The sequence below is a fragment of the Hemicordylus capensis genome, chromosome 6 (assembly GCF_027244095.1).
Source record: "Hemicordylus capensis ecotype Gifberg chromosome 6, rHemCap1.1.pri, whole genome shotgun sequence".
NCBI lineage: Eukaryota > Metazoa > Chordata > Lepidosauria > Squamata > Cordylidae > Hemicordylus > Hemicordylus capensis.
The window spans coordinates 135,912,747-135,926,991 of record NC_069662.1 but is presented as its reverse complement, the minus strand read 5'-3'; the positions used below and the strand labels follow the sequence as shown (position 1 = coordinate 135,926,991).

Below are 14,245 nucleotides of genomic sequence, written 5' to 3'. Positions count from 1 at the left end.
CAGTGTTAGTCTGGATGTCAGCCACTAGTTAGTAGCCCCAGTATGTTCACTGCCCTAAGGTAATTCTGACAAACTGAGGTATACTATTCATGCTGGCGAGATCCCCGGAGCTGGGAGGCGGCTTTTCGCCTCCCCTCCGTGGGTCTCCACGTGAGTAGCCGTGGCGCGGAGCTGCACCGTGGCTACTCACAATCACTCCACAAACCCGGTTTTAGGGGCGGGCTACTTGAGCGGGTTACCCGCTCGAGAACCACCAGGCTCGCAGCCGAGCCCGGTGATTCTCACGATTGCAGCTAGCCCGATTTTCTGCAATTGTGTGAATAGCCTCACTGTGTCAGTGCAAACATTTTGCGCTAGTTCAAGGAAGTTTAAAAAGCTAGTTCCTTTAGGTCAGGAACTTGGTTCCTCTAAGTTCCAGCTAGCATAATACTGTTGTGCTAGTTTAAGGACATTCTGCAAGAATGTTGTGCCAAAAAAGGGACCGTCAGCTTCACACTGGCCTTTGCTCTAGCAGAAGGTGTTGACAGATTGCACAATGCATTGTATAACCTATATGGCCGTAAGTACCGGGAGCGCGTGCAAAGGTTTTTTACAAAAAAATTACTCCGGCAGGGGGAAAGTGGCAGGAGGGGTACAAGCATTGCGAAGTTGATGGGGGCGTAGGGACACACACACGGAATGCCGGGTTATCTCATAAGCATACTGGAAAGTAGGCTTAAAAAGGTGAGGGATCCGTCTGCTTCTGCAACACGAGTCTGGATGTCAGTCCCTGTTTCGCTTTCCTTGCTATACAAACACATGCTTCCACAGGTGGATCGAGGGCACAACGGACTGTGCAGCTTTGAGCATCCACACAGCTATGTGATCTTCTTGCGTATGTGAAGCTCTGTTTGTTGCGCTACTGCAGTATTGGCCTGGATGTCTGCCAGGCGTTCAGCAAACTCTTCCCCTCTGCTCTCCCCCACTGTTGGCTGAATTGCTGTGATTTTACAGAAACTGGGAGAAGGACAGGGGATGTGTAAAGATGAGGGTGATGGGAATTGGGGATAAAAAGACCGAGAATAGGCCTGGGTTTCAGGAATGTGAAAACAAAAGAGGGGCCAGAGAAAAGAACAGAGAGAGGGGAGCAGAATACCTCGGAAAGGAATAGTGAGGGAGCCAATGTGGCAAGGGGAAAACAGGCCACAAGGCTTTTTAAAGCAGGCATAGGAACATAGGAAGCAGCCTTCTACTGAGTCAGAAAATAAGGCTGTTTTCATGAGTAGTCTATCCCAAGCTAGAGCAGCCTGGCCTGGGTAAGGCTGCTCATGTGCCGTGCCAGGATCTGTGTGGATTCCAGTGCTGCCCGCTCGCCTAACCCCCTTTTTAAGCCCGACCTTTAGCCAAGGTTAAGGGCACGAGCACACCCTTAACCCCGGCACCTAGAGCACCCATCTCACAGGGGGTATCCCCCAATGCACTGCGGTCATCAAGTGGTGCATTGTGGGATATGTGGATACCAGGATGCATCATCCCGGCATCTGGAGTTCCGCAGATTGTGTGGGAGCACGGGTATTCACACAATACCCTTTATCAGGGTTATCTACACTGAGTGGCAGCAGCTTTCCAGGGTTTCAGGCAGGAGTCTCTCAGCCCTACCTGGAGATGCCAGGGATTGAACCTAGGACCTTCTGTATGCAACACAGATGCTCTGCCACTGTTTTATGGCCCCATCCCCCATGCCTGTGCCATTTTTGGAAAGGCAGTATATAGAAATCAAATAAACAATAAATGTAGTTCCACCCTTAAATCCTGCATGAACCCAACTTTAGTACTTAGTCTTCTATGCCTCCATGCCTCCAACTGATCCTTTTTGTTGTCACTTTCCATGTTTAAGATATAAATATTGTTATAATTAAGACTAGCTGATCTGGCACAGAGCATCTGTGCTCCTAGTTCATTCCCCCACCCCTCCCCACCCCGCGCTTCAGCCCCAGTCCGTTCTCCTCCTCCCAGGCCATTTTCCCTCCAGAGGCACTTTCCCTTGCCAGCCAGCCTGGCCGGCACTTTCCCTCCCTCCCCATCTGCAGCACTTTTTTTTGCCATCCAACCTTCCCATCCCATCCCTTCTCCACCCCCTGCGGCTTCCCATCCCATCCCTTCTCCACCCCCTGCTGGCCTGGCCGGCACTTTCTTTCCCACCCCACTGGCAGCGCTTCCTCTCAGTGGCTGGTGCTTCCCTTGCCCACCCGCCTGGCCGACACTTTCCCTCATCGGCCGCCTGGCTGCCTCCACCATTTTCTCCCCTTGTCCCCATCGCTATCCCCCAGGCAGCTGCTCGCAAACTCTCGTGAGAGCTACCACACATGGGGTTAGCCACAAATTATGCAGTCGAGTTTCCCGCATTTGGGGAAATCGCAGGGGTCAGCACACCCGAAGTGCAATGGATGAGCCTCACCCTGGGAAAAACCACCTTCATGATCATGGTGTCTCCCCTGCCAGTACAATTATATATAAAAAAGATTGAGAAGCTTCCCTCAATGTAAATAGCCAAAATGGTTATTGTGCTGTTATGTGCATTTAAGTATCATGTAAACATGTTTTTAGAAGTTTGAACATCACTGCTTTTTAAGCTGCATTAGTGCAATGCTTGTAACTATAAAGCACAGGCGTAGCAGATTAGACAGGAGGTCTGTCAGTGGTAGAAGACTTAATATTTTGGAAATTGTCCCACTATTATGCTTTGTTTCAGAAGTTACAATCAACTGTGATCCTGCAACCCTCCCTTCAGTTCCAAGACAGACACAAACAGCAGTTATGGCCAATACATTCCTTCTACCCTATCCTTTGTTCCTTCGTGATAAAAAACCATTCAGAAAACTAATGTTTCTCCATTCAGAGAATGTTTCACGTTTTATTTTAAGTTTTCCTTTGAAATGTGACCTCAAAGGCAGATGTAATAAGGTGAAGATCTCATGTGAGAAACCTTTAAAATGCCTTAGAAAAGATTGGTCAATTGTCCACTCACTTGAAAGGTTTTTTGTTTGTAAGTGTGCACTTCAACAATGAAGTATTTGTGTGTTGATGTGTGGGTTGATCTCTCTTTTATACCTATAAAAGAGAGAAAGGCACTGAACTTTTTAACTTGCCATTTAGGCTGCTTTAATGTTTTTATATCCTTACCAAGTCATTCTTAAAAAGCTTAAATAATACATGAAGAGACATAGATACACGGGAAGACATATTATTCTGTAAGATCTTAAGTAAAAGGAAATGGGAGCGCTTCAGATACAGAATATCTTGTTATGTGTTTGGAGAATGAAAATTACAAATTACGTGTTTGGAGCATGAAAATTCTGACACAAAGTCTGATCAGTGCAATGCAAACATGTATTTGAAATGTGCATTTTATTTGCAAATCGGAAAAGTACATAGTAGCTGACAACCTGACTAGCAACGTGTGGGTGATCCTAAGATTAGCTCCAACACAGCTCTAGCCCACGCTGGTCTTTGCATTTCCAAAGTGTGGGTGTTTTTGCTCAGGAGCACAAATACATTTTGAAGCTCACCTGTGCACCAGAACCTCTCTGTTAAATCAGAAACACTTCACTGAGGGCCAAGCAACATGTTTCTGTTCTAATGGTGTAGTTCTGGAGCATGGGTGAGCTCTGAATGGTATAAATGCTTTTGCACAGAAGTGCCCACGTTCCGGAAGTGCAGAGGGCCCACACCTCATTGATCAGGATTTTGGCCACTGCTTATTTGTTTACATCAGAGTGCTGCATTCCATTTGATTAATTGCACAAGGAGTCATATATGGTTGGAAATGACAACTTACTTTGCCAGTTTGCTTTTGTTCTTTTCTGAGCAGCTGAGCCAGGATTGATCATGATTGGAACTATCAGTGCCTCCAACTCAGAAATTATCAAGGACGGTAGGAAGAATAGCCTCGAAGGCATAAAAATTGCTCTAGTGTTGTCGTGCTTTGACAATTGTTAAAATGCGAGGCTTTGTTAAAATAACCCGCAGGTGAATTCTGCATTAATCCTGCCCTGTCATTTTGTTTAGCAAATCAAGCACTTTTAGACTTGCATCTGAGAATTTTGCAGTAAAAAGCATTACACTGTTTTGCATAAATTTATTAGGATTAAGAATATTTATATACTGAATTTCGGTTTCTCAAACCAGTTTGCAAAGCAAGGAGTGAGGAGATGGTTCCAAGTTGACTTCACTGGAATAGATTTGGCCTTTGGAGAGCTAAAACAGATTACCCCAAATCTGTTCAGACAGATATCATTGTGTGAATAAAAGGTAATGTTGAATCATGTTGTCAGGGAGTCTAGCACAAACCCTGGCTGACATCCTGTTTAAATTTCTCAAGAGTACGACTCGGGGAGTAGTCTAAAGGATGACTAAATTTATTCTAGTAAATTTAGTCCGGATGTCAGCCACTGAGCCCTTTCTCACAGTCGGAGGAAGGAAGTCTACTGCATCAGCTGGTAACCTCCCGGCTTGACTATTGCAATGCGCTCTACATGGGGCTGCCTTTGTACGTAATCCGGAAACTTCACTTAGTTCAGAATGCAGCAGCCAGACTCTGGGGCAACCCGGAGAAACCATATTTTTCCTGTTTTGAAACAGTTACACTGGCTGCCGATATGTTTCCAGGCAAAATACAAAGTCCTGGTTATTACCTTTAAAGCCCTGAACAGCTTGGGTCCGAGATATCTTAGAGAACGCCTTCTCCTACATGATCCCCACCACACGTTAAGGTCATCTGAGGAGGTCCGTCTCCAGTTACCACCAGTTCGTTGGTGGCGACTCAGAGGCGGGCCTTCTCTGTAGCTGCTCCTGGGCTGTGGAATGCACCCCCAGCAGAAATTCGCAATCTTAATTCCTTACTGACCTTCAAGAGAGCCCTTAAAACCCATCTGTTTGGCCTGGCCTTTCAGGGTTTTTAATTAGTTTTAATTGTTTTAATGCTAACCTGGTTTTCAGGGTTTGAATTGTTCCGATAGTTTAATTGTTTTTTTAAAGATGTTTTAATTGTTAATTGGTGTTCATATTTATATTTCTGTTTTAATGATTATTGGTTTTAATGGTTTCTGTTTTAATTGTAAACCGCCCTGAGCCATTTCGTAAGGGCTGTATAAAAATCGAATCACTCAAATAAATAAATATTGAAGCTTATCTCCCCCAAAGATGCTCGTTGGGCTGGGCGCACAGATCACTAGGCCAGACGAACATGGGTTACCCCCAGCAGCAAAGAGGTCGGGACCCAGGACACGTTGTTGCAGCCCCTGGAAATCCCATAATACACAGTACAAGTGTGCAGTGTATTGTGGGAATCCTCACAGCATCTGTGGGCACGCATCTGTGCTGTCTAAAAGCAGCCAGCGCTGCACACGGTTTAAAAAACGGGGCTATGGGAACAGTCTTCTCCCTTAACCGCTTTAAAGAGGCTGGCTCTGTAGGTGGGTTTGCCACCAAGTGCCACTGGGATCGGGCGCAATCCCAGCAATTCATATGTGCAGCCAAGCCTGGGCTCGGTTGTCTTAGGCTGGTCCTGGCTGTATGTGAGAACAGCCTCAGTGTGTATTATTTGCGCTGTTTCTGTAGGCTGCCCAGATTCCAAAGCATTAATATAATAAAGTTGACATTTTCATCTCAATGCAAGCATAGTTTTGACTTCTTCAAAAATGTCGTCCGCTGCTATCTTTTGACTTTTTTTTTTTGCATTAGCAGTAAATGGACATTTCTATTCTCATTCCATAGAGAATGTTCTATTACAACGCAGCTTTATCCAATGTCTCCAAAATATGATTGTCTAGCTCTCCAGCTAACAATGTGCATGTGACTTCCGGATGTTAGTTTTCTTTAAATAACAGATACCGACAATGCATCATGCACAGACTCCATTCAGTGGACATTCTGGAATACTTGGTACAAATGACCAGTATAGGGTTTTATCTGTCATAGCCCCAGTCCCTTTAAGGCCCACAAATACTCAGCACTGCAGGTCTTTAAGAAGCTTGTTTTGGTTTAAAATGTCAATTAGGCATGCACAAAAGACTTGGAGGAGGGGAGGGTGTCAGTGGTGACCACAAATTATGGCTTATTACTAAGTTAATTTAGAACTTGTGGACCGGTGGTGAAGATTGTGTAGATCTTTTTTTTCTTATTATATTAGCGTTTTAGCATTGTGATTTTTGTTCTAAATCTTTCTATGATGAACTGACTTCTCAAGAACAACTAGTTTTAGTGGCCACCAAGTGTAGATTTCTTGTTCCCTATCATTGAAGCAATTTCAGACAACAGAGTACCGTTTATTGATGAGCAAAGGGATTTATTGATCAGATTACAAATGCTGACATACTCTTCTTAAGCATTTAGGTTGGGAATATGATTACAAATAGGATGTAAGAGCATAATTTTAGCAATTATCCTTTGTTTGTGGAGGGCATTCATAACTTTGTTGATATGCAGTTGATCCCCCCGCCCTTTTAGAGATTCCCTTTTTAATTTTACATTAATTAATTTTACATTAATTTAGTAAATAGGAAAATTATGTTCAACCATATATGTGTGCATGGTACTTTACCTTTCAATTGAAATAAACGGTAGTAGCTTCATGTGCATAGCTGAGTGGATATTGATTCTGAACAAGGCAAATATCTTCCGTCCTGCAGAAGAAACTACAGCCATTGCCTTGAGCAATGCCGTCATTGTTTTAATGTTTCATGAGTAAACCAAAATAGCTAATAAACAAATAATTCTAATATGATGTGGCTAACAAATATTTCAGCTTATATTAATAACTATGGGCCTGCTTAACAAGTGGCATTAAATTTCAATGTACTCAGTGGCCATTATATTATTTTAAAAGTCTATTGATTTTTCTCCTTTGGAACCACTGGGTGTCTTGTCTGAGGGAGGAACTTGTGATTTTGAAATGGTTACACTTTCGTTAATTACTGTCTGCCAGGATGAGGGCTCATAACAAATTGTTAGCATGTCCTTTCAATTTAAAAATTACTCTTTTGGCTACCCTGTCATTGTTGTTCATTCTGCAGCCTGGAGCCTAGCTGGAAGTATTCATCTGAAGAATAATTCAAAATGATTTGAAGGAGTAAGGGGGCCTGGCTGACATTGAAAACTGGATAGTGCAATAAATGATAGCTATTACAAATGACTGTAGGTTATGCTAGAGGAATTTTATTATAGTAACAGCTAAAGAGGTTTTCTGTAGTGGTCCTGTAATTTAATGTCTCTATTAATTATCTGGAAAGGGGCTGTGTAGCAGTTTAATTAAAATCTTGCAAATGATGTTGAATAAGAATACGTAAACATAAGAGTTAAGAAATAACACAAAAGGCCTAGAAATGCTAGGAGTATATGTTGAAAAGCAAGGAGAAATCCAATATAAGAATAAATACATATTGATGATATATCTAGTGAAGTCATGAACATGAGCTTCATATTAATTTTTGCAAAGCCATATTAGGACAGCTTCTTATGCTATACTTTTTTTTAAAAAAATGAGACTGATTCCTATGCAGATTCTGCTTCACAAAACTCAAAATTTCTTGGCATCACTAAAAGTTGTTCCAGTAAAACATGAGTCTTGTCTTACCTACTTTTTTATACTCTAGAACCAAATTAAGAACAGCCACCTTAAGTGGTGCAGTGGGGAAATGCTTGACTAACAAGCAGAAGGTTGCCGGTTCGAATCCCAGCTGGTACTATATTGGGCAGCAGCGATATAGGAAGATGCTGAAAGGCATCATCTCAGACTGCATGGGAGGAGCCAATGGTAACCCCCTCCTGTATTCTACCAAAGAAAACCACAGTGCTATGTGGGCGCCAGGAGTCGAAATTGACTTGATGGCACACTTTATCTCTGCTTAAGAGAAATACTGTTGGTGCTGAGCCACAACAGATAGACTGGCTGAATCAAGACTAGCAAAGAACTGGTGCAGGAAATGTGCAGCAGGCGCTCTGGGGAAGGGGCAATTTTCACCACTTTCCCTCTGAGGTCCACGGTCACTATTGGAAATATGTCCCTGAGGGCTTTGTGACCCTCAGGGGCATATTTTAGCGGGGGGGGGGTGGGCCTGAGAGGAAAGTGGAGATTGTCTAAAATTGCCCTTCCCTCGGAGTGCATGCCGCACATTCATTACACCAGTGCTTTGTTAATACAGATGTCAGCCATCGTTTGCTGAGAAAACCTATGGCTAAATTGCTGAGAAAGGGACATACTCTCTGCACTGTAAAGCTAGTTGGGTTCACTTTCTGGGTGCTGTTGCTTCATCTACAAAATGCAGGATTTATTTTCGTGTAGTACAGATAACAGTCAGCAACCAACAGATTAACATTGCATGCACAGGAGTATGTTTTGCATGTGCAATGGAGAAGGGACAGTTTTCACTGATTTCCCCTCTCCTCTGAAGCCACTTGTGCCTCCTGACATAATTTGGGGAGGCAAAGAGGGATGCAGCGGGAAAGGGGGGCTGGCAAACAAACTCACCCCTCCTGTACTGTAAGCATAAATTTCTTCCTACATGCAACATTAGTCTGGATAGTGGCCAATATTCCTAGCTCCTTGGGGATTGCAGGATTTGGGTCAATATGGGGTTGCATTTGAGTAATTTTAGATGGGAAGATGGTTATTTTCTCAAAGATTTCTAAATTTATTATTTTGTCTCTACAAATATCAAACTTTTAAGTTTGTTATTATGAAAAGAGATTTGGCATTGCCTACTCCCTCTTCCCCAACTTGTGATCCACCATTGCTTTTATTAAGTAATTAACTAAACATGCTGCAAGTCATGTGCAGATTCATTATTAAATAACTTTTCAACAAAAGGAAAGGCTTATTCAGAGAATATTAAGCAGAGTGAAAGCAAACCATTAAATGGACTAAATTAACTGATTTTTTAACTTCTTAGAATTTGCAGTACTATATGTTAGGGGTAGTTTGCATACATATTGGGCAATTAAGGACTGATATTTGCAAATTACAGTAGCTCTCTCATTTAAAAAAACTGTTTTCTAGCTATGAAATTGAGAGTTTATATTTTTAAAAGCCTTTTATTCTAAACCAGTAATTCCCAGCTGGGGGTGCTTTTAAGCCTTGCAAATTCTACTCAGAGCCTCCCACCTCCATGACTCACTGACTAGTGATTAGGACGCAGCTCTGTTGCGTCCTGATCAGAGGAGTTTGTCTTGGCTTCAAGTGGACTGCAAGAGAGCTAGGGGAGAGGCAGTTTCCATCCCTTCCTCATCTCTTTGCTAGAAATTACTGGGGCGAGTTTACTTGTCAGATTGATTTCAATGGAAGTACTACTGAATAACCTACTCTGGATGTAAGTCAGTGACTGTAATAGCCTGCCTTAAAAGTGTGTGTGAGAGCACATACATACACATGCACATACTAAAAATATCGGGCGGGGGGGTACATGAGCTGAAGGTGTCAGACAAAAGAGGTACACTTGCTTTAAAAAAGCTTGAAAACCCTGTTCTAAAGCAAGGATTCTCAAAATTGGATCACCAGATGTTGGACTACAACTCCCATTGTTCCCAGCCACAGTGACCAAAGGTCATTGTGGCTGGGGATGATGAGAGTTGTAGTCCATTTAAACAGGGTTTTGGTGCACGTGTAGAGCAGCAATATAGACAAATACCCCTCTCATGCAACTAAAGAATGCTCCATCTGCGCACTGGGATGTCCTACAGGGTCATAAGGACAGGTGTACTTTGAACCAGCCCACTGGAAAGTTTTAAACCTTAAAATGTCAATCCAGTAGTTTCTGATTATACAATAAGAGGCATATGGGACATTTGGAAATGATAGTCTCATGTGCTGTGCGTGGCACCTAGAAATATCAAAGCCAGGTCAGTTAATGTCATTATCGCTATTTATGTGTTAAGTTTTATTACTGTATTTACCTGAATCCAAGATTAGTTCCCCCTCCCCCAAGTTTTATGATATTAGAAATCAGTAGGTCGTCTTAAAATCAGAGTCCTGTTCCTTTTGAGTAAATGCAGGTATAACCTGTGTTTAACCTCTGCTTTTTAAGGGGGTCATCTTCGATTCAGGTAAATAGAGTACAAAGTTTCAGGTTATTTTATCCTTACAGTTTTAATCACTTGTCAATGGAGCGGCTGCAGAAAGCAAGGATTCTCTGCCCCGGCCCTCTCAGAGCTCCAGCAAGGCCCAGGCCACATGCAGCCCTTGAGACCCCTAGCCATAATAAAAAATAAAAAATAAGATACCAAAAAAAGAAGAGCAAGGCATAATTTGAATATATAACTATAATGCTTTTCTAACCTTTTCCTGTGCAAATTATATCAATCAATCAATCAATTTGAGGCCCCCGTGGAGATTGAGGTGCAGGCCAAATGCCCCCCCCCCCGATTGGCCCTGATTCTGCCACTCACAATATTATACATATACCATCTCTGCTCCTTCCTATTAAAGCAGAATCCTGCTGGGTTAGCAATATATTAGGTTGCGTAATATATTGGAATAGTTATTATGGGCACTTGAGTGGCAAATATTCAGCGTCTTTCTATCTTAGCTGCAAGGCATTCTTGGCAGCTAGTTGCTATTGGAGATAATGTAGGAGTTTACTAGGTTACTTGTTGAAAGAACAGTTCGCTATCTGGAATACCAATTAGCACTTCAACTATTTGCGTATACTTTCACACATTATATAATCATCTCTAATTATGCTCAACAAGTTCCCAAGGCCAAGGATGTGTGTGCGGATAAAATGGTCTGCTCTATTCCCATTCAAGTTGACAATGCTCTTAGCATAATGTTTTTAGTCACAATGGTGCTGGGTGTTTGCATTAAACTGGTGTGTGTTTTTTTAAACCCTGTGAACTGTGCATGCAACACAAGGGGGTGTGGCCAAGCTCTGAAAATGTCTGGTGTGGCACTCGAAAACTCACTCCCCGCAGTGGCAGGGAGGCTGGGAGTCGCTTTGCTTTCATTCCCTGCGGGGAACAAAGGCAAATTGCTCCTCGCCGCTAGGGATGTGCATGGAACTGGTTCGGTGCTGTGCGTTGGCCGTGGGCATGGTGATGCTGAACGGGGCTGCAAGCAGGAGCCCACATTGTTTAGGGGAGCACCAGCAGGGGGAAAGCAGCGGGGCAGGTAGGAAGCACCCTCCCTGTCCTTTAAAGTGACCCCCACCCTCAGCCACTGTTCCTTCTAACAGGGGTTCCCAGATGTTGTTGACTACAACTCCCAGCATCCCCAGCTGCAACGACCTTTGGCTGGGGATTATGGGAGTTGTCGTCAACAACATCTGGGGATCCCTGTTAGAGGGGGAAATGCCCTCCGCCTTCCCGGAGTGCAGAGACTGGTACCGTGCACATCCCTACCCGATGCTGTGATGCCCAGCAGGGAGTGAGTTTTCAAGCACCGTGCTGGGCGCTTTCAGGGCTTGCAGGTGGGGAAGGGTGCCAATAGGTGCTGGTACTGTGAGCTGGCGCATACAGTCACAAAAAAAGCCCTGCTTGTCATGCAGCTGACTGACATCCTGAATAACACTGCACTTGCACAACAAACAGAGTTGTACTTGTGCAAGAAGATTGCGTAGCTGTGCTAAATCACAAGGATTTTTGGAATTGTGCTGTTCCTCTCCTGTTTCTCCCACCAGTACTTGACTGATTAGGGGATAGGTCCATAGCTCAGTGGTGGAGCATCTGCTCTGTATGGAGGAAGTCCCAGTTTCAGTCCCTCGCATTTCCAGTTAATGGAGGGAAAGGCTGCTGCCTGAATCCCCAGAGAGCCTCCGCTAGTCCTTACAGACAATTCTGAGCTAGATTGATCAGTAGACACAGTAGAGGGCAGCTTCATACCTGATTTGTATTCCAGTGGCACCTTAAAGAGCTAGATCTTCCCCAGAAGTTAAAGAGATCCTCTTAATTGTTCACAGCCTGTTCTGACCCTTTCATAGGAACCTAGGAAGCTACTTTATACCGAGTCAGACCATTGGTCTATCTAGCACAGAATTGTCTACACTGACTGGCAGCAGCTTCTCCAAGGTTGCAGGCAGGAATCTCTCTCAGCCCTATCTTGGAGATGCCAGGGAGGGAACTTGGAACCTTCTGCATGCAAGCATGCAGGTGCTCTTCCCAGAGCGGCCCCATCCCCTAAAGCAGGGATTCTCAACCTTGGGTCCCCAGATATTGTTGGACTTCAACTCCCATAATCCCCAGCCCCAGTGGCCTTTGGTTGGGGATTATGGGAGTTGAAGTCCAACAACATCTGGGGACCCAAGGTTGAGAACCTCTGCCCTAAAGGGATCACACAGTGCTCTCAATCAAATGAGAGAATTCGGCACGAACTTGACAGGATACAGCATAGGACCCATTTGAAGGTTTATGCGGTGGTGCGTGCAGCCAAAAACTGATTTTGGTCTGCATACATTGCGACTGCTGGTTTGTGTTCAGCAGAGCTATCCCGGGTTGCGAGGAGTTTAATTTCTGTTCCTTCTGTTTTAAATCAGTCCCTGGAAACTTTGTTCTGCTGTGACGCTTTTAATGGGTTCTTTGTGGATAAAATTTCCTGTATTCGGGCCAACTTGGACTCCACTATTTCTGAAAATTCTATGAAGGGGGTGTCCAGAAATCCCTCTTGCAGTATTAGATTGTGTCAGTTTCAATCTGTGATTCCTGAGGATATGGACAAGCTGCTTGGGTCAGTGCAGCCTGCCACTTGTTCTCTGGACCCTTGCCTGACTTGGCTGCTTCTATCTAGCAGGGAGACTGTTGGAGGTGACCTAGTTAATGTCATAAATGCCTCACTGAGGGAGGGTAGGTTGCCTCCTTGTTTGAAGGAGGCAATGGTTAGGCCGCTTCTTAAGAAGCCTTCCCTGGATGGTTATTACCATGTGCTGGTTATTACCTTTAAAGCCCTGAATGGCTTAGGTCCTGATTACCTTAGAGAGTGCCTTCTTCTGCATGAACCCCACCGCACATTAAGATCATCTGAGAAGGTCTGTTTCCGACTCAGATGTCTGGTGGCAACTCAGAAGTGGGTCTTCTCTGCAGCTGCTCCTGGGCTGTGGAATGCACTCCCGGCAGAAATCCGTAGCTTGAGTTCATTGTTGGCCTTCAGGATTGCCCTTGAAACCTATCTGTTTGGCCTGGTCTTCTAGGGTTTTTAAACTGTGTTAAATGTTTTAATTGTTAATGGGTTTTTAACTGTTTTTAAATTGTTTTGTAATTATTGTTCTTAAAGGACTGATTTGTGGGTTTTATTTTTGCTGCTGTGCACCACCCATAGCCATTTGGATGGGGAAGCATAAAAATGTAATAAATAAATGCAAATCAGACCCTGCTTAGCAAAGGGGACAATTCATGCTTACTACCACAAGACCAGCTCGCCTTCCTGTTCATCCAGGCTCCCCACTCTCTGGGCTGCTGCAAGTCTCCCTTATCCCCTTAGAGCTCTGCTTGTTGGGTTCTGTTGCCCTTTTCTGTGACCCCGGAGCAAACTGAGTGGCTGCTGCTGTCTTGATCTTTCCTTCCAGGTTCTCTCAACTCTCATTCCACACAGCGGTGGCAGTTCGCCTTCCCCGTTTGCCATGATCCGTTTTCTGATGTCCAAAGTCCGTGCCTCCACCAGTTGACTCTGCTCTACTGCCCTCTTTGTTCCATGAGTCTGTCTTCATGGGAGTGCTGGGCTGGTGGGGAGCTAGGAGAGTATTGCCATGGGAGCAGAATCCAGTCTGGCCGACAGATGCAGCTGAATGAAGTCGTTGAATGGAATGTAGCACTTGTGGAGTCCGGGGGGTGGGGGGGCTAAGATTTAAATGCTCTCCTATGTATAAAAACAAAACTATTGCAAGTGGAAAATTAAGATTTAAGAGAATGGGCTAAAATAGATCCTCCCTCTCTCCCTGCTGTGCTAGATTTTTTCTTTGCAGGGAGTCTTTTACATGGAGGAGCATTCAAAGATGGCGTTCCCCACCCACAGCCTGAAGTGGTACAGTCCTTTCTACCATGCTGCTGCATGTGTAAATCAGACTGCAAGCTGCTGATGGGGAGTCCAGTCATGGCTATGAACCCAAAATATGTTTCTAAAAAACACCTGGATTCTCTGCAATGTAGTTAAAAAGCCTCTGTATTAATCTGACTATATTGCATTTAAATAACTTCAGTGCTTATAAGCACTTTTTGGCAAGGAACCACCCTTCAAAGCTATTGTTCAAGTGGGTCAGGGTTGGACTTGGAGGTGAAGGGGGAGGAT

The 14,245-nt window shown here is 44.1% G+C and overlaps 1 protein-coding gene and 1 pseudogene across 5 annotated transcripts in view; one reads left to right on the top strand and one right to left on the bottom strand.

Moving 5' to 3' along the window:
• FAM171A1 (family with sequence similarity 171 member A1) overlaps positions 1-14,245 on the top strand; it is a 115,302-nt gene that overhangs the window by 31,558 nt on the left and 69,499 nt on the right. The gene's annotated exons all lie outside the window — the stretch shown is intronic.
• LOC128332210 (uncharacterized) lies at positions 2,336-2,489 on the bottom strand (annotated as a pseudogene).